This window comes from Lepidochelys kempii, chromosome 1 (genome assembly GCF_965140285.1).
Source record: "Lepidochelys kempii isolate rLepKem1 chromosome 1, rLepKem1.hap1, whole genome shotgun sequence".
NCBI classification, from domain to species: Eukaryota; Metazoa; Chordata; order Testudines; family Cheloniidae; genus Lepidochelys; species Lepidochelys kempii.
In genome coordinates, this window is record NC_136380.1 from 320288349 (window position 1) to 320313126 (window position 24778).

The window sequence follows — 24778 nt, forward strand, 5'->3', positions numbered from 1 at the left end:
CTAGTTGCACTTGTGTAAACCCACTGAAATCAATGGGCCTAATTAATCTTGCATTTACACTGGTTTAAACGGGTGTGACTATTTAGGGGCTAATCCTCATTCAGGGGTTAATCCAAAGTCCACTGAAGATTGTAAAGAGACTTCTATGTACTTCAGTGAACTTTGGAGTATATCCTTACATTATTAAGAGATTAGAATTCAAACTCAGTGTACAACACTGTGAGCAAAATTTGGTACAGGGCTCACATTGTAGAAAGCTATTCAGTTTCATAGCAACAAGGGTTTCCGTAGGAAATCCCATTTGGAGGAAAGTGGTATCTGGCATGCTGTACTAAATATGGTTCAGCAAGTTTATATATTTTCTGAATATCTTAGACCTTTCAAGCAGAGTGAGTCCTACTCAAAAATAGCCCTGACCTTTCAACTTGTCAGCTGCATAGAGATTTATACAATTTTAAAGATAATAGTATAGATAACTCAAATAACAATATTGCAAATGCCCAGTGTAGCGGAATATGAATAAATCCCCCTTTTAGAAATTTCCCTATTGCGGTCTATCAAGGGCAGGGAGAAAGTGGGGGGCAAGATTTGGTATGTCACCCCAATGGAATAGGCCATGAGACCTACTTCCAAGCCTCACAGATCCTGAGGGACATGCAGAGCTATCTGTGCAGATGTCCAAAGCCTCTCTTGTAGCGCTGCCCCAGGTATTCCCCAGTAGCACAGATGCAAGGGAGCAATGTGTTCTGGGGATATGCCCAAGCTGCGGCTACTACCAGGGACCCTAACCTCAGCCTGTATTTTCTTTTCCAATTAAACTCTACAGAGTTGATGGGGAGATGATGAATCCCAATCCCCTCCCCTATAAAAATGAGCGAAGGAGATAGTGTTGTAGAAACATCTCAACTGCACTTTTATAGAAGTGAGAGATCCCCATGCAGAAAGTACTCTCTAACCACACAGCTGGTGGGGGTAGAAATGTTTCCCCCGGGAGCAATCCCACTGAGTATTTGATGTGTGTGCTTATCCAGCTGCGTGGAAGATAATAGGAGAACCATATAAAATTTCCAATTTTTCTTTTCCCTTTTTGAAGGAACACAAAGGCCTTGTAAAAATTGTATCTAGATCAACTCATTGTTTTTCTCTTACTAAAACATCCCATACAATTTAGTAGTGATCGTCTCACTATAGTATTATAAAACCACTGTAAGACACTCAGAAGCAAATATATATTTTTCTGTTTAATTCTCTAGGTTCATTGACTATGAGTAAGGCTACGTTTTAGAGACAGGTATTGTCAAGGTTCCTCCCCCACTCTGAACTCTAGGGTACAGATGTGGGGACCTGCATGAAAACCTCCTAAGCTTACTTTCACCAGCTTAGGTTAAAACTTCCCCAAGGTACAAATTAATTTTATCCTTTGTCCCTGGATCTCCACTGCCACCACCAAACTCTAACTGGGTTTACTGGGAAACGTAGTTTGGACACGTCTTTCCCCCCAAAATCCTCCTAACCCTTGCACCCCACTTTCTGGGAAAGGTTTGGTAAAAATCCTCATCAATTTGCATAGGTGACCACAGACCCAAACCCTTGGATCTGAGAACAATGAAAAAGCATTCAGTTTTCTTACAAGAAGACTTTTAATAGAAGTAAAGAAATCCCCTCTGTATAATCAGGATGGTAGATACCTTACATGGTAATTAGATTCAAAACACAGAGAACCCCTCTAGGCAAAACCTTAAGTTACAAAAAAGACACACAAACAGGAATAGTCATTCTATTCAGCACAGTTCTTTTCTCAGCCATTTAAAGAAATCATAATCTAACACATACCTAGCTAGATTACTTACTAAAAGTTCTAAGACTCCATTCCTGGTCTATCCCCGACAAAGACAGACTATAGACAGACCCTTTGTTTCTCTCCCTCCTCCCAGCTTTTGAAAGTATCTTGTCTCCTCATTGGTCATTTTGGTCAGGTGCCAGCGAGGTTACCTTTAGCTTCTTAACCCTTTACAGGTGAGAGGATTTTTCCTCTGGCCAGGAGGGATTTTAAAGGGGTTTACCCTTCCCTTTATATTTATGACAGGTATTTTAAGTAAAAGTCATGGACAGGTCATGGGCAGTAACCAAAAATTCACAGCCCATGACCTGTCCATGGCTTGTACTATACCCCTGAATAAATCTTGGGAGTGCTGCGGGTGCTCATGGGAATGCCGCAAGTGCTGGGGAGAGGGGTGACCTGGGGGCACAGTGAATGCTGTGGGGGAGGGGGGATTGGCAGGGCTGGCAGGCTCCCTACCCAGCTTCTCGGAAGTGGTGACATGTCCCTGCCTAAACTCCTAGCTCTGTGCGCTGCCAGCTCTGCAGCTCCCATTGCCTGGGAACAGCTGACAATGGGAGCTGTGGGGGAAGTGCTTGTTTGCAGAGGCAGCACGTGGAGCTAGGAGCTGAGGGAGGGAGAAACATGTTGCCACTTCCGGGGAACTCACCTAAGATAAGCGCTTCCCAGAGGCCTCACCCCTCCCACGCCCCAACCCCACGCCCTGAACCCCCCACCCAAACTCCTCCTACTGCTGGTGTGGGGGGCGGTGGTGGCCCGAGATTGCCCTGGCAGCGGCCAGTACAACTGGCCCAGGGGCTGCCTGAGCTGCTTGGGCAGCCCCGGAGCCAGCCGTACTGCCACTGCAGAAGTCACGGAAAATCACGGATTCTGTGACCTCCATGACAGACACGCTGCCTTAACTATAAGGCTAGAAGGGACCATTGTGATTTTCTAGTCTGACCTCCTCCAAAAACACAGGTCATAGGATTTCCCTGAACTATTTCTATTTGAACTACAGTATGTCTTTTAGAAAAATGTCTAATGTCTTTTAGAAAAATATCCAGTCTTAATTTTGAAATCGCCAGTGATGGAGAATCTACCACAACCCTTGGTAACTTGTTCCAGTGGTTAATTACTGTTTAAAATGTGTACTTTATTTCCAGTCTCTATTTGTCTTCGACTTCCAGCCATTGGATCTTGTCATAGTTTTGTCTGCTAGACTGAAGAGTAAATATTTATTCCCCCTGTAGGTACTTATAGACTGTGATCATGTCAGCCCGTAACCGTCTCTTTGTTAATTAGATACACTTAATGAGCTCAAACACTAAGGCATGTTTTCTAATCCTTTAATCATTCTCATGGCTCTTCTTTGAACCTCTCCCATTTACCAGCTATACCCCGGTGTAATGTCTCGTTAATACATGTATGAAAGGACTTCCATATAGATTCTTTACAGATGTCTAGGTGGTACACCCTTAAGAGAAGTGAAAGAGGTAGCTTGAGCTCTGGTAGAATGGGCCCTAACTCCAAGAAGAGGGGAACTTCCTCTTTGTTCACATCAAAGCAGAATGCAACTCAAAATCCCTGACAACAATTTTTTGTGAGGCGATTGCCTCCCCTTTCTTCTGCTCAGAGATGGAAATGCTTGGGGTTTTCCTAAAGGAGGACTTTGTCTTCTGCAGGTAAAACGTCAGTGTTCTACAGGTATCCAGAGAATAGAGCTTCTTGTCTTCTCTAGTAGTGTGAAGTTTAAGATGGAAAATGGGAAGATGAAGGGGTTGATTCAAATCAAAATCAGAAATATCCTAAGATGAATGTGGGGTGTAAATTCAAAGTCATCTTATATTTGTGGAACATACAGTATGGAGGGGATGCCATAAGTGACCAAGGCTGTCTAGTAGAGATAATTGCTGTCAGGAAATCTACCTTTATGGAAAGATGTAGAAGACAGCATGAAGCTAACAGCTCAAATGGTGGATTCATAAGCTTTGACAGTACCAGACTAAGGTCACAATTCAGTGATGCAGTTGATACTGGAAGAAAGTTTCTGAGAAGATATTTCAAAAACCTCATAGTCATAGGATGGGTGAATGAGCAATTTTCTATTGGAGGAAGAAAGGCATTAATCACTGCCAAATATACATGCAGTGAGCCGATAGATAAACCAGATGTCGTTAATGTTAACAGATGCTCCAGGATGACAGGGAAGTCTTCCTCCCCTGGAGGTACATGATGGTGCTTGCACCAGATAGAGAACCATTTCCATTTGGCCATTTAATATTTATTTACAAACAATTTCCTGTTGTTATTGTGGATGGACTGGGTCTCCTGAGCATGACTTCTCTACATTAGTCATCCATCCAAACACCAACCTGAGATGAAAGAGCACTGGGTTGGATGGATGGTCATTCTCTTATCCTGGGTCAGAAGATTTCACAGCAGTTGTAAATGTATGCTGTAGGGGGCAGGGAGCAGTCAACTGGAGGATGGAGGTGAACAAAAGCGAACTTGGCCACCAAGTCACCCCTAGAATTAATGTCATTTTGTCTTTCTTCATCTTATTGAGGACCCAAGTAAGAAGGGGATGAATGGGAATGCAAACATTAGTGGTTCCAGCCACTGCACCAAGAATGTGTCCTCTTAAGCTGCACGTGAGCAGAAGGCTAGATACTTGTTTATTTGTGATACTAAGAAGTCCCACTGTCAAAAGATACTCAGTACCACTGAGTTGTGGAGTTCCCAGTCGTGGTCTCTGTGGAAGTGTCTGCTGAGATTGTCCGATGAGATGTTTGTTATCCCTGGAAGGTGCACTGCTTAAAGCCTAATCAGATGCATCAATTCAAGAGTTTGACCACTTCTATGCTATGAAGGGTGGACCCCTTTACTTACTTACGTTGTCATGTTGTCCAGCATGACCAGAACATGTAGATTGTGTACAAAAGGAAAAAGCTTTTTGCAAGCTTTGTATTCTCCTCAAATTTGAAGGAGGTTGATACGTAGTCTGGATTCTTGATGGGTCCAAGAGCCCTGAACCACGTGGTTGTCCAGGTGTCCCTTTCCCATATCCCAATAGATGTATCTGTAATTACTGTAGATGAGGAGAAACAAAGGGAACTCCTATACACACAGGTTTTCCCACCAGGTGAGAGCTGTTAGGATGGTCTAGGGAATTGAGACGCTTTTGCCTAAAGAATTTCAATTTTGGGTGTAGACTGTCTTTAACCAATTCCTGAAGACTCTAAAGATGTCCAGGCATGACCAAGCTGTTGTCTGAGTGCTCAGGAAAAGTTGGATGTTGAGGTCTGTGAGGAGTCTGCCCTGAGGTAAGAAAGCTCTGGCTGAAGGAGAATCCAGAGTTGCTCTAATAAAATCTATAATTTGGGGAGAGGGGAGGATTAAAGTGGATTTTTCTGGGTTTACCTGGAATCCTAAAGACTACAGGAGGCTGAGGAGGGTGAGAATTCTCTCCTGAACTTCCCAAGATGACCTCCATGTCAGCAGACAGTCGTCAAGGTAAGGAAACATTGGGCTGCCATGGCAACAGAACTACCTCGCTACTATGGAGAGCACCTTTGTGAAAACACTTGTGGCCATTGAGAGATCGAAAGGGAGAACTCCATGCTGGTAATGTTTTAGGTCCACCATGAAGCTCAGGAATTTCCTGTGCACTGTGTGAATGTCTATATGCAAGCAGGAATCTTTCAAATCAAGAGCTGCATACCAATCACCTGATTGGTGACTTCAACATTGGTGTACAGGGGGTCAGAGGGCTCAGGAATGGGTTGGGGCCTTGTGGAGAGTTCCATGAGGTGTCTTTAGAGTTAGAACTCATGGGATTGCTGCATTTGAGAAGGGTAGGCACAACAGATCTCTCACTTAGAAGGAAAGTGATACTCCCTGAGACAATACAAGCAGAAGTAGTGTAGATGGCTAATCAGAAAGACCATGGGGCAGGCCACTCAGAAATTGAAGTCTAGGATCTTAGGCATACTAAATGCCTGGACAGGGAAGAGCGGAAAGTGTGAGGGGGGGACTCTAACTAACACTATCACTATCAACACTAAAACACTATCAACTAACTAATTAGTTTTAGTGTCTAAGTTTAAAAGGGGAAAAATCAACTATTTTTATAGCAGGAAAATCAATGCTAGCAAAGCTGTGAACACTGAGGAGATACATCTTCAACCAGAGTGGTTGAAAGGAACTGGAAGTGTAGTTGGTCCGCAGCACATTGTGGTGCACGTTGAAGAATCTTCTGGTCTCAGGTACATGGAGTGCATGCGCACACACAGGGAACACCCATCAGAATCACCACTCAAAGAAGAACTGTGATATTTTGTATTTTAAAAGGTGTTTAAGTTCTTTGAAATTACTGCAGGGCCATTTTAAGATCCCCCTACTCATACCTGTAATCAAACCCTTAATTTCAGTTGCATTGATTGTCTTTTGGGGGACAATAGATTTGGGGGTTTAATTCCTGGTTATTCAATATAGTCCAAATTCATGCCTGGTGTAACTGCAAATTTTAGTGCAGTTATGGCAGGGATGACTTTACCCCATATGCATGTACGCATTTTGAATCCGCTGCTTTCTTGGAACCGTACCAGTTAGAGCTAGTAAAAGATCTTTTCTTAGGTTATCTAGGACAAAACTTTTGCCAGTCTCTGATTGTTCCTGAGTGAACTTTATTTAGTTTACTTTTCCGTTACTCAGTTGATGGATGGGTTAGGATGGAATAGTCTCCCAAGTAATTGATGGCAGGCCTACCAGTTGGGATGGAGGTGGCATGTGGAGGGGCCACTCCTCCTCAGATTTCTGCCACGGTTTATATGCCCTGTCCTTAACCATGCTGCATACCATCAGAACTGTTAAACTGTCCCTTTGCCCCCCACCCCCATCAACAGTTACATGTCATCTCTGAGTTGGGATGTCTCTGATATTTAGTTTAACAGATTACTTTGCCCAGCTTCATCTTGTTACTCCTATTTATCCTTTCATCATGGGTAAACCCTTCACATACATCTGTATGAGCATTAGATTATCCTTTCCCACCTTTTATTGTAATCTGGCCAATTTGGATATCATAGTATAAAAAATGGAGAGAGAGAGTGTGTGTGAAAATTCTTCTAATTACCCTGCACAAATTAATTCCTCCACCCCTTTAGTAATTTTTGTTTCTGTTCTCAGAATCCCGTACAATTTTTAAACATCCCTCTGCTACTGAAATACTCAGAACTGTATAGGGTGATCTAAATATTGGGCCAGATCTCCAGCTAGTGAATATCAAGGTGTGGGGGCATGGATCAGCATTCACATTGCATTCCCCATCAGTACCTGGCCCAAGGAGGGAAGCTAATGATCCAACCAGCAGACCAAATTCGGTGATGAATCCTAGTCACATGCCACCTGAGGCACACTGCGCCTATTCTAAGAAGATGAAGAAGAATATCAAGGTAGTTTCAGTGAACTAAAAAATACCTTAAAGAAGCTCTGTCAGATATCCCTGTTCTGTGACATGATATACATGCAGCTACCATGTCAGAGTAAAAGTTCACATCTGTTTCACCATTCTATGTCTTTCTGACAATTTTCTTTCTCTGTGGCTTCCTAAATATTCCTCCATTCTCCCTTCACTTCCCTTACTTAAGTGGGTGCTACATTAATAAACTCTGTTATTTCCTGACACTCCAGACCACTTGTATTTATTTGTTCTTGCAAAGTACAGATTCTTAAAAGGGATTCTGTAGTTCATATTCTAGAATAGTCAATATAATCCCCTACTCCTTTTTTAATGAGCCAATTTTGTATCTAATGTTAATTCTTTCTGATACATTTGTAAAATCTCTTATTCTTCTTACATCTTTTGGATAGCATGAACTCCTTGTGCTGTTTTGCTGCTCTTCTCTTGTCCCTACAGTATTTAACTGACTTTCCATTCTGGGTTAAATCTCATTTTTTCTTTGTTTATAGGGAAATAACTGTGCCAGTAGTTTTTTGTCAGGTGGACAGTTGCCCACTAGGATCTCATTTGACTTTTTCACACATAACAGCCATCAGTTGGTAATAATTTTTGTCCACTATTGATGCAGGCTGTATTTGAGCTGGCTAAGAATAGGTGAAAGGGTCTATAGCCCATAATGAGCCCTTGAGCCATGCATTAAATTACAAAGCAATGAAAACTGGGACATGACCAAGATGCCAGGCAAACTTACTATGATGTTGCAGTAGAACTACACTACCATACGCCTTCCTCTTCTATCCTGTAAGCATAGAACACCTTCCACCCTGCCATCTCTCTTACAATCATTTACATCCTTAATTCCTCATTTCTGTCATGTTGCCTATTTATTTTTATTATTATTTTGTAATATTTTTATGCTTATTCTACCCTTTCCACTAAGTACTCTGCAACCCACTTAAAAACACAGTTATAAAAACGTATTACTAGGCCTCATGCCTAATAGACATATATAATAACCTAGCAGCTGAAGACATACTTAGATATTTACAGTTTCCCACAGGAGTCCTCCACATTCCTCCCAACTAGGGGAAACAAATGGGCCTCACAGAAGGCAGTGAAGGTTGATGAACTAGGAATATTTCAGACTATTTCAGACAGTGAAGGGATGGGGAATGAATTGCACAGCTAAGGGGCTCTCACAAACCATACCCACCAACTGTCCCATCTCTTATACAAGTTGGGCTCCAGCTTAGGCTACCCTCTGATTTTAAGGTGGCACTACGACATAGCAAGAGATGCAATATTTAAGGTAAGCCACCTAGCCCCTTTAGGGCTTTATACATCAGCAACACAAACACCTTACATTTTAGCCAATACTTAAAAGGCAGCCGGTTCAGATGCAAAAGCATGGTGTCATAATCCCTGAAAGATGAACCATGTAACCAGGGAGTCTATAGGTAGCGAGCTGCTCCTTGACTTTGGAACTCATTGCCCTGTGCCTTGTACACCAGATGGCAGATTTGTTAACTTTTGGGGCATGCCACAAAACCCATTTTCCACTCAGGCTTTTGAGGAAGGGGTGGTCTGAGGACTGAGGAGAAAGTGGTTGATGGATATTTATGGGCAGTTCTTTGTATGACATGTTTTAATTTATGGGCTAGGTCGAAAACCATCAAATGGCTCCCTGTAGATACCTGTGTACATTTGAAGAAATAAAAAATATTAATTTGATAGAACCATCCAAATGCGTCCCTTATTGAGTGATTTGTGATATTACAGTGACCTTTTGTCCTTCCTCTCCCTCCCCTTTTTTCTTGGTTTGTTTATGACCGTCACTTGTGTCATGTGATGGGTGATCTCTCACATCCAGGAGGAGCCTACTGAAGCCAAAGCAGGGCTGGGAGAGTGCAAGAGGCTGCCTAGGTGGCTCCAGTTGCAAGATCTGGACCTAGTTTGAGAATCAAGGAATCAATTCTGAAGCACTTAGAGGAGAGGAAAGTGATCAGGAACAGTCAGCATGGATTCACCAAGGGCAAGTCATGCCTGACTAATCTAATTGCCTTCTATGACGAGATAACTGGCTCTGTGGATGAGGGGAAAGTGGTGGATGTGTTGTTCCTTGACTTTAGCAAAGCTTTTGACATGGTCTCCCACGGTATTCTTGCCAGCAAGTTAAAGAAGTATGGGCTGGATGAATGGACTATAAGGTGGATAGAAAGCTGGCTGGATCGTCGGGCTCAACGGGTAGTGATCAATGGCTCCATGTCTAGTTGGCAGCCGATATCAAGTGGAGTGCCCCAAGGGTCGGTTCTCAGGCCAGTTTTGTTTAATATCTTCATTAATGATCTGGAGGATGGTGTGGATTGCACCCTCAGCAAGTTCGCAGATGACACTAAACTGGGAGGAGAGGTAGATATGCTGGAGGGTAGGGATAGAATACAGAGGGACCTAGACAAATTGGAGGATTGGGCCAAAAGAAATCTGATGAGGTTCAACAAGGACAAGTACAGAGTCCTGCACTTAGGACGGAAGAATCCCATGCACCGCTACAGACTAGGAACCGAATGGCTCGGCAGCAGTTCTGCAGAAAAGGACCTACGGGTTAGAGTGGATGAGAAGCTGGATATGAGTGAACAGTGTGGCCTTGTTGCCAAGAAGGCCAATGGCATTTTGGGATGTATACGTAGGGGCATTGCCAGCAGATCGAGAGACGTGATCGTTCCCCTCTATTCGACATTGGTGAGGCCTCATCTGGAGTACTGTGTCCAGTTTTGGGCCCCACACTACAAGAAGGATGTGGAAAAATTGGAAAACATCCAGTGGAGGGCAACAAAAATGATGCGTAACTGGAATGCGTTACCTAGGGAGGTGGTGTAATCTCCTTCCTTAGATATTTTTAAGGTCAGGCTTGACAAAGCCCTGGCTGGGATGATTTAATTGGGGATCGGTCCTGCTTTGAGCAGGGGGTTGGACTAGATGACCTCCTGAGGTCCTTTCCAACCCTGATATTCTATGATTCTATGATTGTATTCAGGGTAGACAATAATTACCAATCAGCTCTTCAGAGAAGAGGCCATGGTTGAGATTTTCAAGGCTGACTAAGGGGAGTTAGCCACACAAATCCCATTTGAAATTAAAGGAAGTTGAGTGGGTAAATCTAACTAGCTTTGAAAAATTTCAACCCATATCTTTACTGGTACACAGCAATCCTTTAGGTGCTCAATAATAATAATAGTCAACAACTGAGCAATCAGAGGTGTAGAAAATAAATCCAATGCTAGGTCTCAACAGTCCAAAAAAAAAAAAAGAGTGGTTTCCACTATTTCAACTGACTTGTCTGCTTAAGTTAAGATAAATCGTTTTAAGGCTTCTCCAGAATTAAAATATAATGGTTTAATTTATATTAGTCCAACATGTGCTGAGAATTCCATCACACCAAAAGTATTACTGATTAAAATGGTATTTGAAACTAAGTTATAACTTGTGTTAATAACAGAAGAAATTAAGGAACCTACATTTGGGGCAGACACATTTTTCAACATCACTTCTTGCACATCACATCAAGCACCTGGCCTGAATGCTGGCATCTACTTATAGTACAGTTTGGTAATGACAGCAAGTGGACAGAAATATTGGCCATTTATCCCAGACAAAATGAGTCCTTTGTGTCTGAAGACAGAGGTCCGTGAGGAATGCCATGCAGAATAAGCAATGAGAAAAAGTAAGAGATGGCAAAGTTTTAAGGTGCCAACAGTGCCTACTGATAGACACACAATAAAGCAGCACAGCATAGGAAAGGTCCAAGGATAGCTAGGGAAAGTAAAGTGGAGAGAGCAGGAAAAGCATGGTGCCACATGAGAATGCTCCTTATATGCCCCGGCATGCCACAGGATGGTAAAACTGTGATGAAGAAACTGCAGGGTCTGTGACTTAAACCTCGTGACTATGTTCAAACCACTGACTCCCCTGCACACCACAAGGGTTGATGATGAGGGACAGCTGTCCAACCCCTATAGATTCATTTGACTCCTTCCCCCAGCTCTTCATACTCTGCTGTGTGGGAAAGGGAGCTGTTGCACAAATATGGCATACCTAGGACAAACCCCAGATGGACTGCTACTGTCCTACTGCGACAAGGGTGTGCTGTGCACAGCTGCAGATGTGGGAGTGGCTGTCCTGGTAAAATGTGAAGCATGCTAGATGGTATTAATGCTGAATGAGGAAATCTCTTATATAAATCACTTAGGAACAAACAAAAAATAGATCCCAAACAATGCTCCCCTGCACTCTTCCGCCACCGAAAAGCAGTTTAAAATTTCTTTGGATTCTTAAAAACTAAGAGGAAAAATACAAATGTTTTCAGAAACACTTGATTAAAATGTTAAGTGCAAAGCTTTAAAAAAGAGTTGGTTAAAATCCCAAATAAACAGTTTAAAATAGCTATAGACCCAAAAATTTACAATAATTAACATTTAACAAAGAAAAAAAGACCTGATTTACCACTGTGTCACTCCAGGTTCATGCCTGTGCAATTTTACTGGTCTCAGAAGTGCTACACCTGCATAAAAATGGAGAAATACAGCAGTAAATGAGGCCCAGAAGTTTTAAAATATTAAATTACTGTTGAGCCTGGGTTCATTCTATTCCACAATCTTAAATAAGAAAAGGAGGGAGTGGTTTTCAAGTATCTCATTTTAAAATGCAAATTTATTTGTAATTCCATAATATAAAACATTATATTATACATGAATGGCTTGTAAAATGTAATCTATCTTTGGGATATTAAAAAAGTAAAGCATTAATCCAGTCTCACTGGCTAAATATTACCAAGTAGTATGAGACTTCTTTTGTCAAGCAGGATAAAATAGATTACTATAAAATAATCTGCAAAAAGAACAGGAGTACTTGTGGCACCTTAGAGACTAACAAATTTATTAGAGCATAAGCTTTCGTGCGCTACAGCTCACTTCATCGGATGCATAGAATGGAACATATAGTAAGAAGATATCTATATACATACAGGGAAGGTGGAAGTTGCCATACAAACTGGAAGAGGCTAATTAATCATCTTAATTAATTAGCCTCTTACAGTTTGTATGGCAACTTCCACCTTCTCTGTATGTATATATCTTCTTACTATATGTTCCATTCTATGCATCCGATGAAGTGGGCTGTAGCCCACGAAAGCTTATGCTCTAATAAATTTATTAGTCTCTAAGGTGCCACAAGTACTCCTGTTCTTTTTGCGGATATAGACTAACATGGCTGAAACCTGTCATAAAATAATCTGGGGTTCAATTTGGGACTTGGTGCTATGAGGAATTAATTAAATGAAGGCCCATACATGTATATTTGTAGTGGGGGTAATGTCAGAATTTGGAGGTTAGCATCACTACACACACACACTTTTCCCTTTCCCAACCACCCCTTTTCCCCATACAGTCAGTTTTTGTATGTATCACAGTACTAGCATAGTGAAAGATAAATCACTAGAGTTAATGAAGATCCATCGTCCTCTTACATTTAGTTTTGGATTTTACAGTTCTAACAGGAGCATTTTTTATGCATGCGTACACTATTTTAAATAGCAAACTTTAATTACAACAAGAAATGAAGCATCCAAGTTACCAACATTTAAGAAACAACAACAGCAACAAGAAATACCAGTTACTGAAATGGTAATACCCACCACAGTTAAAGCAATATTGTGTTTATTAAGCCACAGCCTGCATTGATGAGCAGGAAGGAATCAACACCAGTGAAAGTTCTACAAGGCACTCTGGTTCACTGAGTCAGATTATTGGTGAGAAAGCATATCCCAAAATAAAGGCTAAGAAAACCCTTAACAAGGTGCAACATGCTGGGATTGCTCAACTCTAAACAGGGCAGAAGTCAGGAGGCAGAATCATGGCCCCACTTTTATTCCACCCTTTTTGGAAGTCTAGTATCATGTTATCTAACCTAGACTCTCTGGACTTTTGTACTCAACAGCAGAGATTTTGGCTGGCCTCTGAGCAAAGGAGAGGAAGCTTCTTGGGTCTTCTTCACATCACTTGTATACCCATGCAGGGACAGACACAGAATGCCCCACAGAGACTGTTAGCATTGCAGTTTTATGAGCCATTGCAAAATGATTTTCATATTTCCCAGTAACAGTAATATTATATTTTAATGGCTTTATACAAAAGAAATAAATATTAAAGTATTCAAATAATACATCATAGTTTTCATGCATCCATTGCAGCATGTGGATTAGTTATTAATTTTATTTTTGCAAGTATACCATATTTTTATGTAAATATTTCATGTGGGTTTCAGCCTAAATAATGTGTTGATTAAGATTCCTTTAGAGCGCCAAGTTATAGCCTGAATGATTGTCTGAATGATCCATAGATAATGGGGTTATCGAGAGATTTTTAAACTGTATATTTTAAATCCAAGCCATAGTGCTTTGAGGATGTGTCAAGGCTCAATGTATTCCTTACCCACCTCAAAAGCATCTTGGAAACACCTCAGGCAATATCTCATATACAAACCATTGAGATTTATCCATTCAAAAATAGCTGTTACAATCTGAATGGAAGATCTATAAATGATTCAATTGAAATCACTTCTGAAAGTGCAAAAGGAAATGAAACAAAATAAATTATGTTCAAATAATATTAGGAATCTAACAACCTACATATCTGAACATTTAGAAATAAGATTTGAACAGTCTTTTCTTATATAATCCGTGTGTGTGTGTTGCAAGAGGCTGGGAATAGTGTGTATAAACTCTTTCTGATTTTTAAGGGTGTTTTTGTGATCACTTTAATTTAATAAAATACACACTCACATTTATACCTAGTACAACTGAAACTAGGAGAAGGCTCTCGCTTTCTTTTCAGAAAGGGACTAACTATTCACATCTGTCTCAAAAGGTCAACAGACAGTACAAATTAACTGTCTAGTTCAGGGGTCGGCAACCTATGGCACGCGTGCCAAAGACGGCACGCGAGCCAATTTTTAATGGCACGCTGCTGCCTGTCAGATCCCAGCGGCCCACCCCGCTCAGCCCACTGCCCAACCCAGGCCAGCAGCAGGCTGACCGGGGCTGGCGGCGGGGACCCCGGCAGGCAGCAGCGTGCCATTAAAAATCCTGCCCGCCTCGGCCCGCTCTTCTCCGCCCCCCACGTGGGGGAAGGGTGAAGAAGCTTGGTCCTGGTGGCTGCTGCTGCAGGGCAGGCAACGTCCTCCCTCCCCTGCTTCTTCCCCCAGCGTGCTGGGTTCCTGCCCCTCCTCCTCTCCCTCCCTGCCACCGATCAGCTGATGGCCCTTGGGAGGGAGGGAGGGGGAGAAGCTGAGCCACAGCACGCTGGCTGCTCTGGGGAGGAGGCGGAGAAGAGGTGGGGATGAGGTCTTGGGGAAGGGGGGGTGGAATCAGGGCATATCCCCTCTAGCCCCCTGCTGTGAGCCGCTCTGGGGAGGGGGCTGGGTCCCCCAGCCCTCTGCCCTGACCCTTACACCCCCTCACATGCCCCCAACCCTCTCCCCTTCACCCCCCCCACACACACCCCAGCTCCCTGCCTGACCCCTGCACCCCCCTCACACACACCCAGCCCTCTGCCCTGACTCCTGCACCCTCCTCACACCCCCACGCCCCCTGCCGTGGCTCCTGCACCCCCCACACATACCCAGCCCCCTCACACCCCATGCTCTGACTCTTGCACTCCTCACATTCCCACCCCGACCATGAGCACCAAACAGGAGCTCCTGCACACATACCCCAACATTCCCACCTGCACCCTCGCACCAAATGGCAGCTGCCCAGGTAAGCACTCTACACCCAACCTCCTGCCCCAATCCTTCATTCTAGCTCCTGGCCAGACCCTACACCCCAACCCCCAGCCTGCTCCTTCATCCCCAGCCCTGTGCTCAGTGCACTCCCACCCTCAGCTCAGTGCAGAGAGAGAGGAAGAGAATAGGCTAGAACCAGGGAGAAGGTAGGTACCCACTTTATGTGGGCAGGGCTGGAATCCCAGACCGGCAGCGGTCTGAGAGGGGCCGGCAGCCGGGACCCTGGTGGCAGGAGCCCGCGGATGGAACCCCAGACCAGCAGCAGGCTGAGTGGCAGTGGGCTGAGCTGTTCAGCCCACTGCCGGTTTGGTGTCCCAGCCGCTGGCCCCGCTCAGCCACTGCCAGTCTGGTGTTCTGGCTGCCGGCCTCTTGCCATCCAGGGTCCTGGCCACAGGCCCTGCTCAGCCTGCTGCCGGCCTAGGTGAATGGAACCCCAGGCTGGCAGCGGGCTGAGCGGGCCGGTGGCGTAAGATCAGCATTTTAATTTAATTTTAAATGAAGCTTCTTAAACATTTTGAAAACCTTGTTTACTTTACATACAACAATAGTTAAGTTATATAATATATAGACTTATAGAGAGAGACCTTCTAAAAAACGTTAAAATGTTTTACTGGCACGCAAAACCTTAAATTAAAGTGAATAAATGAAGACTCAGCACATCACTTCTGAAAGGTTGCCGACCCCTGGTCTAGTTATTGCCTTTCTATTAATATTTAACCTGTATTAAGTAAAAACTAAATCTGTAGTGCCAGGAAAAGTGAGCTCCATCAACAACTTTGGTTTGTTACCATGAGGAAACAATGAGAGGAAAATATCATTTCACTAAATATTAATAGAACACCAAGGAATTCTTTAAAAAAGAGAAAACAGCAATTAAACTGCTATCAGTAATGGCAAGTTACTCCTAGCATTTAGAGAAGAGGGTATGCCAAAAATCATCTAACCAAGATCAATTTTCTGTTCCAGATGAAGAAAGGAAATATTTTAAATATTAAAATTTAATTACCAAGATTTTAAATATCAACCACCTTTTAGATTGTTCTATTTTTTCCCTTAGACATCATGCAAAAAAGTTGTTTCTCTCTCTTTCTTTCTCACTCTCACCCTCCAAACACACACACACACACACACACACACTTCCCTTACTATTAGATCTTTCAATCTGACATTTATCTGGGATTTCACTTTTCTTTTGCTCTGATTTTATCTTTCAAGAATACAGAAAAGTTACTGGAGTGGGTGCGTATGTCAGGTAGTAAATTGAAATATTAGATAGTATTGGCATGGCTATGATTAATTGGACATCGAAGACTATTGCCTGAGAGTTAAGGTTAGTCAGGAGATTAGCAAGGGAGAAGCTAAAGTTTTGTTGTTTTGTTTGTTGATGTAAGAATGTATGACTGGCATCAAACTGAAACCATAGGAACTAGGTGCTTATTGATAATGTTTTCCTATCAGAGTAAGAGGATGAGATTAGTATTTGAGCCCTTGACCCTCCTACTATGGAAAGTTATTGCAATGTACTTTGCCATAAGGAAATTGTTCTCTTCTTTTGGTAAATATCGGATGTATTTTCTCTGCTGCTTCTCACATAAAGATGGCACCAAGAAGTCATCTGAATTTGATACAGCAGCCACCAAAATAATAATATATATGTAAAATTCTGAGTGGGATTAACTTTTTCCCTTTGCAGATGAAATTTATGCTCAAAACTTTAGAAACAGAAGTTTACATTTGCATTTCTTTGTGGTGGTTCTCTCTCCTGACTGGCTGATTATCTGAGCTGAATTTTATAGACAGGTGCTCTCTGGTAAACTGCTTGTTCAAACTACATTAATCTTTGGTTTATATCATTATCTATTTCTGTGAACGAATACAATGTTATCAAAGAGGATTACCCTGCCACAAAATGTGAAATATCTACCACCTTTGAAGAAGATAAAAATAACCAGGGAAGATACACTATTGTTGGTTTGAATGTTTTTGTGTAGTTTGCTGTTATTTTGCCATGAAATACATTCCTTGGGAAAAAAAAATCTTTTTTTTTTTTACAGGATTAAATTATTACATAGTAAAAAGAGAAAATGATTACCTAGAAAGTTGGCAGAAGCACAGATTTTGTGAGTTTTATTTTTTTAAAATTACTGTTTTAGAGTAAACGTTTATTAGTGAATAGATAATTATTGTTAATTGTGTTTCCTACACAATTAATTTAAGATTCAAATGATCTTTTATGTATTAGCTAGTAATACATCTCTACCACCCGGGTGTTGTGAGACTATATTCATTAATGTTTGTGACGTGCTCTTTTTTGTGATGGAGTCCATATAAGCACTTAGAAAGTAATGCAATCCATTTTTGTATTCATGTGCATCTCTCTAAGTAAACCTTTATTTCTGGAAGTTTTTCATAGCTGCTTGTGAATAAATCTCTTTTATAATGATAGAGTGAGGTTAAACTTCCTTTTGGAGTGCAGTTTGGCTTTAGTATTCAGAATAGGTGTAAACAGATATGAGTTCAAGTGCAATTTCAAAAGCAAAGGAAAATTAGTTCCACATTTACAGATTTGAATGGAGAAGACTTCCTGGGCCATCTAATTCAAGATATCTTCATCAATGAGTTAGATAATGGCATAAAGAGTAACTTATAAAGTTTGTGGATGATACCAAGATGGGAGGGGTTGCAAGTGCTTTGGAGGATAGGATTAAAATTCAAAATGACTTGGACAAACTGGAGAAATGGTTTGAAGTTAACAGGATGAAATTCAATAAGGACAAATGCAAAGTATTCCGCTTAGGAAGGCACAATCACTTGTACACATACGAAATGGGCAATGACTGCCTAGGAAGGAGTACTGCAGAAAGGGATTTGGGGGTCATAGTGCATCACAAGCTAAATATGACTCAACAGAACAACACTGTTGCAAAAAAATCAAACGTCATTATGGGATGTATTCACAGGATTGTTGTAAGCAAGACACGAGAAATAATTCTGCTCTATTCCATGCTGATTAGGTCTCAGCTGGACTATATTGTCCAGTTCTGGGCACCACATTTCAGGAAAGATGTGCACAAATCAGAGAAAATCCAGAGAAGAGCAACAAAAATGATTAAAGGTCTAGAAAACATGTGCTATGAGGGAATATTGAAAAACTGGGTTAGTTTAGTCTAGAAAAGAGAAGACAGAAGGGACATGATTACAATTTTCAAGTACATAAAAGGTGGTTACAAAGAGGGGAAAGAAAAATTGTTCTCCTTAACGTTTGAGGATAGGACAAGAAGAAACAGGCTTAAATTGCAGCAAGGATGGTTTAGGTTGGACATTAGGAAAAACTTCTTAACTGTTAGGGTGGTTAAGCACTGGAATAAATTCCCTAGGGAGGTTGTGAAATCTCCATCATTGGAGATTTTTAAGAGCAGGTTAGACAAACACCTGTCATGGTTGGTCTAGATAATACTTAGTCCTGCCATGAGTGCAGGGGACTGGACTAGATGACTTCTCGAGGTCCCTTACTGGCCTACAATTATATGATTCTAATATGTACATCCGCAAACAAACAAAACACAAATACCATTTTGGGTTGCAGATGGTAAAGGGCCAAATTTATCCTAGTATTACTCCTGTGAATTCAACGACGTAGCCTCTGAGCTAGCACAACCATCCATTGGAACTGCCTGAGCCAGCATACCTACCCTGTTCAAATCACCTCTTCCATCTTCTCCCTTCTGCAGGTGGCTGACAGCAGCGAAAAGACTATGGGCTGTTTGGGTACAGTAAGGTCAGTAACTGCCTTCTGTTTATTTGGCTGGGACGACAGAATTTACCAGCTTTCATTCTGCGTGCCACCTCAGCCTCCCTTATTTCCCCAGCTTTCCAACGATTCAAAGCCCTTCTCACACAGCAATGTTTTTGTCTGGAATTTCTGGCATCCTCCACACCCTTCCAAATCCCTTACTTCCAAAAGTTTAGCTGCTGCCATTGGTTGGTACATAGGAAAGGACCTTTCTAAGGTGCTCTGTAGCAGCTAGTCCTGAGGGACTGTGACCAGCAACCTCCAGAGTCCCCATTGTCCCTAAAATGGCCTTGGAGACAATACACCTTCCTCTTTTGTTTGTGATTGGAGCTGATGGGCTGGCAGGTGCTGATCCCATATGCACAGCTCAATACTGAACTGCACCAGAGCTTGCTGGTGCATTCAGCCATGTATAAATGCAGAGAGGATGGATAAGTTTACTGTTCTTTCTTTTCCAGTTCTTTCCTTCCAGCTAAGTATTCCCCTCCCAACTCCCCAAGCAGCACCACCTCCTTGCAACCCTGCCCCAGCAGAAGCACCACACCGCTCCCAATATCTGTGACTCCTTGATGCTTTCTGAGGGAACCCAAAACTGTAGGTCACTGTGCAGCCTCCCTGACGCGAGAGAGAGGTGTTACACCGAGTGGCAGCTCCCAGTTACCCCATTCTTTTAGTCAACCCAGACAAACTTCTCAGGACACTGCCAGTCCTCACTTTACCTTGCAGGTAAGGCTTTGTGCATCCCAGATCCTGAGCCCCGTGGAAGAGCATTCCCCTGTAGCGTTCAGAGCCTCTCACTGGGCACTTGGAGAAATTACCGAGTTTACTATCTCCACAGAGGCAGTGTACACACCAGCTTGTTTGATTAAACTAAAAATTCACATTTTGCTGGATATCACACCACAGCAAAGGTCTACTTATGATAAAACAAAGAGACGTGTATTAACAAAGAAAGATTCAAGTGATACTGCGTAAGGATAGTAGAAGTAGATATTGTACGGTCTGAGGCCTTTTTCTGCAGTAAGCAGCAGCAGCCATAAGCTAAGAAGCAGAGAATCACACCCTCACATTCCATCTAAATTGAATCAAAACAACGTAATATCGGGCTGTTAAGGAGACGCTCCTGTCCTAATAGTACCCACCATCACCAGATAAAGAAACAGATCTTAAGATGTTTTAAGGAAACTTTGTTTGATAGCATTCTGTATAGCAAAGAATCACTTATCAGCAGTTGTGATTGTGAAATCTATTGGTTTGCCTTTATGATCCCTACTTTTTTATTGTTTATCTGTATGGTTTTTCTCTGATTCTTTGATTGTTTCTGTCTGTCGCATAACTAATTTTGCAAGATTTAAATCAACTATGATGGTGGGGTATGATTGGTTAAAGAACTGGTTTGTAATGGAATTGGATTGGTGAAAAATACTGTTTTGTAATACTTTCGTTTAAAATAATTGGTTAAGGTACAGCTAAACAGGATTCAAGTTTAACTATATAAACTGGGGTCAAAAAGGAAGTTCTTTGGAACATGACTCCAGGACACAGCCCAAGATCAGAGCTGCCAGACCTCAACACCCTGCCAACTATATCGTGCAGAAGCTTGAGCCACAGATGACCTGATCCTGATTGGTCACCAGGAAAAGTTTGTCTGCCTTATTGGCAGTGGCAAGCATTGTGTGTGTATTCTGTTTTGGTAACCATTAATAAACAATGGTTAAGGATATTACTGCATAAAGCTCTTTCACTTGTAAAAGGCCCCACAAATCCACAGAAGATTATGCCCGGAGCCCTAGGAATTGGGAACAGGTGGGGGTGCCTAAATTAACTGGGCTATGCCTTAAACCCATGGAAAGGTAAATGTGAGATGCCCTAGAAAGTGCAGGTAATAATATGGTTACAAATGAAACAAAAATATAACACTTCTAAGAGACTAAACATAACTTTAGCAAGCTACAATCCTTTGACTAACACAGTTTCTCACCCTCAGAGTCCTTTTGCAGAGTTTGCTGATTTTCAGTCAAATCAGGATCCAGATTTTTCATGAATCACTCCCCTCCACCAAGAGTGTTCCTCAGTGATGGATTTCAAAATGTCTTTTTCATTCTCCTTCTATTTTCCCAAAACTCAGTGTTTTGACCCCAGAGATACGAGAACCTCCTGTGGCTTTCGTCTCTGGTGTCTTCCCATGCTGATTTCAGATTGTCCTGGCCTTTCCTGTTGACTCACATGAAAATGCAGCTTCCTTTGTGTTGGTTTCCGAATACTTAATTTACATTAAAGGAACAGAGATAACTAGCTTCCCTCCTGTCTGGAAGAAAACCTGTTTCTCCCTACATTTGGTTAGAGCCTTTAAAGCATAATATCAGTAAGTATTAATAATTCCATTAACATATTCATTTCACAATATTAGTGACCAGTGTGTCACTGGCTTTCATTCGATACCTTACAAGACAGTTTTTGGATAAGCACCATGAAAACCATGTGTTAGGTGTAGTGAGTTTGTGAGGCCTGAAAGGAGTTGCTGACACAGATTAGCGAACCACCAGTTTGCCTCTTCATCACAATCCCTACCCCAACACACCTACTCTACCCCTTTTTATCTCAAGATATTCTATGACACATACCATATTTATGTTTATTTTATAGAATGTTTACTCCAAAATGAGAACTAATATGAAATAGATTATATGTAAACATATAGTAGAGAAGTATTTGAGTATATCATTTTGTAAGAAGTTTGCTTATCACTTTTCTGGTGTCATGACCCATCATTGGTCAAGGGACTGTATCCTGCCCTTGCTGGGAGACAAATTTAAAGATCTTTTCCATATCTAGCTGCTGTGTCCTTATGACAATGATAAAGGTTTACAAATAATTCAAAGTTAAGAGACAGAAAAATAGAGGGGTTTGTAACCACAGCGCAAGAACTCACAGCATAAAACTAAAAATGGAAAAAAATGTAGGCGAGACATTTGAACAAACTGTTTAGTTGTGCAGGCAATTAGGCAATGGAATGATTTGCCTAAGGAGGTAGCAGAGGCAATGTAATGAGAAGTGTTTAAAAGTAGGGTAGATCTAACATTGGGGAGACAAATACAGATGTAAATTCTCTTCCATGTTTTGAATTAGATGGCCCAGGAGGTCTTCTCCATTCAAAGCTGGAAATGTGGAACTAATTTTCCTTTGCTTTTGAAATTGCACTTGAACTCATATCTGTTTACACCTATTCTGAATACTAAAGCCAAACTGCACTCCAAAAAGAAGTTTAACCTCACTCTATCATTATAAAAGAGATTTATTCACAAGCAGCTATGAAAAACTTCCAGAAATAAAGGTTTACTTAAAGAGATGCACATGAATACAAAAATGGATTGCATTACTTTCTAAGTGCTTATATGGACTCCATCACAAAAAAGAGCACGTCACAAACATTAATGAATATAGTCTCACAACACCCGGGTGGTAGAGATGTATTACTAGCTAATACACAAAGATATTAAGTGACTTGTCCAAAGTCACGCTGCAAGTCTGTGGAACAGCCAAGACCCAAACCCCTGAGTGTCAGTCCACTGCCTTAACCGCGCCTCTATTCTTCTTCTCTTAACAAAAAAAAAAAAAAAATAGGCTCCAGATGAAGAATCCCCACTCTCATCTCCTTGTGTAATGTGAATGCCCGCTGTGCTGAAGATCAGACTGCTGACTTAATGACTGAGAAAAAATCTTTGTTAACCTATTCAGTTCTGAGCCTCTTTGTGATAGCACAATGTGGCAACACTAATTGTAGGGCCACAGGTCACTGAAACAATGGCACCTGAAATGGGGGACACCTCGTACTGAATATGGGGGCACTAATCGAGGAGCTTGTTGTTCATCATACACAGAAGATGAGGATGCATACATGTGCTTTTGTCTCACTGGGGCTCTGAATGATTTCCGATATCAGGATATTTTTCTCCCGCTGACACATTTTTAAATTCTACAGAAAAATGCCCTATTAGCATGTACTGTGATGTACCTCCTGACTTTCGTCTTTACAGCAAGAGGCTGGCTATTTGTCCTTCATGACTTATTAAGAATAATAGTGTAATTTAATGAAGGACAAACTAAGCTCTCAGTTAAACTGAGAGAACTCAATTGTAATCAATAGGTTTATCTTTGTATTTCAGAGAGCAGAATTTGGCTCAAACTGAAATTTATCATCATGCTGACATATATTAATTGGAAAGCATTAGACGATCCTGAATATTGCTTATATGTAATGGACACATTTTCAGTCCTTAACAGAGCCAACATTTTAATGAACCTAGAGATGTGATGAAATGATAACAATTCCTCAGAGCACAGAGATCTTTAACAAATAATCCTTCTTCCGGGGGAAAAAACCTCAGACATTGCTCAAGTGTCAGGAGTTTTAGAAACCTGATCTAGTTACGAGAACTTTGTATTTACATTAAATCATTTAGATTTCAAAGAAACAGTAAAAAGTGTAATTAGTAAATAAGTGCAAGTTTAGCTCAGCAAGATGTATTCTTTTAATGTCACACCACTGAGAGTTTAAATTAGAGTACAAATATATAAATCTACAAAATGGTCACAAATTAGTGCATTTCTATAAGTAACCCAATAGTGTGGGGGGGCCAAAGGGGGGAGGGTTAAGACATGAACTTGCGGTATAATTTAAATTTGGAAAGAGAAAGCAATTAAGCTCTTCAACTTAGAAGGTTATAACTATGGTACATGAGAGACAACAAGCTATTATAGACATTTCAATAATTAAACCTTAATAAGAAGCAAAGTTAATAGTATTGCAACTTTCATTCAGGGACTTCAAAGCACTTTATAAACCTACAAGGTCGAACTCTGCTCACAGATATGCACTTATGCCAGCTCGTATTGGAGTTGTGTCCATGTATCTAAGGTCTGAATTTCATCACAAAAAGTACAGTACATACATAATATTTTAAACATTTTCAATATATATGTTAAACTGAGGCACCAAAAGGTTCAGTGAGTTACCTAAAGTTATACAGTAAGTGAGTGGGAGCACTAGTAATAGAACTCAGGAGTCCTAATTCTCAGCTCCCTTGCTCCAGGTACTAGATATCATACCTTGTCATTAGTTAGGTTAACATATAAGGTTATAGTAAAAGAAAAACTTTTCCACACCCTTTTTGTTCTGAAGCATTAGGACCCCAATCTAGCAAAGCACTTAAATCATCTGTTAAACTTTAAGCAAAGTAGTCCCATTGAAGAAAATGCTTGCTCTCAATACTGCTTACGTGCTTATAGTTGAAAACTCATGTTTAAATGCTTTGCTGCACTGGGGGACTAATGTTTGGGAACATAAAGGGTATAAGATATGAAAAATGAATATATGAACAGTCTTTTTTCAAGGTTTTTTAAAATACCAGGGCTACAAGCTGAAATTCTTACTCACTAGTTAAATATTTTGAGAAAAGTATGTCAAAGTATTAATTGCCTCACTGTAATTCAGCTAACCTTATTTTGTCCTATTCAAGATTAGTTAGTTTGGACTTCTCATCATTGAGTGACATGACAGGATAAGATCATTTTATATGATGACCCTAGATAAGTGATTTGAAGGGAAACTGAGTGACAGTGACCTGCCAAGCCATTAATTGATGCTGCAGCTGAAAGAAGGAGATTTTCTAGTGTTTTAATTTGCTCACTGGACTAAAACACCAAAGCAGGAATCCCTTAGAGAAAAACTCACTGTCTCCACGAAGTCTACTGTTGTAAGATCTCAGATGTTGTAATATGCTTCACAAGATTTAATCAGAAAAATTGCAAGTAATCACTTAAGATTTCTTATTAATTTATTTTTAATACTTGAATACAAGGATAA

At 41.2% G+C, this 24778-nt stretch overlaps 1 protein-coding gene and 1 long non-coding RNA gene across 13 annotated transcripts in view; one reads left to right on the top strand and one right to left on the bottom strand.

Moving 5' to 3' along the window:
• Window positions 1-24778, bottom strand: part of TAFA5 (TAFA chemokine like family member 5) — a 592559-nt gene that overhangs the window by 426314 nt on the left and 141467 nt on the right. The window lies entirely within an intron of this gene.
• Window positions 18852-20460, top strand: LOC140905296 (uncharacterized). Its single transcript, XR_012156812.1, has 3 exons — window positions 18852-18897; window positions 19371-19638; window positions 20376-20460. It is a non-coding gene; the product is annotated as an uncharacterized LOC140905296 (long non-coding RNA).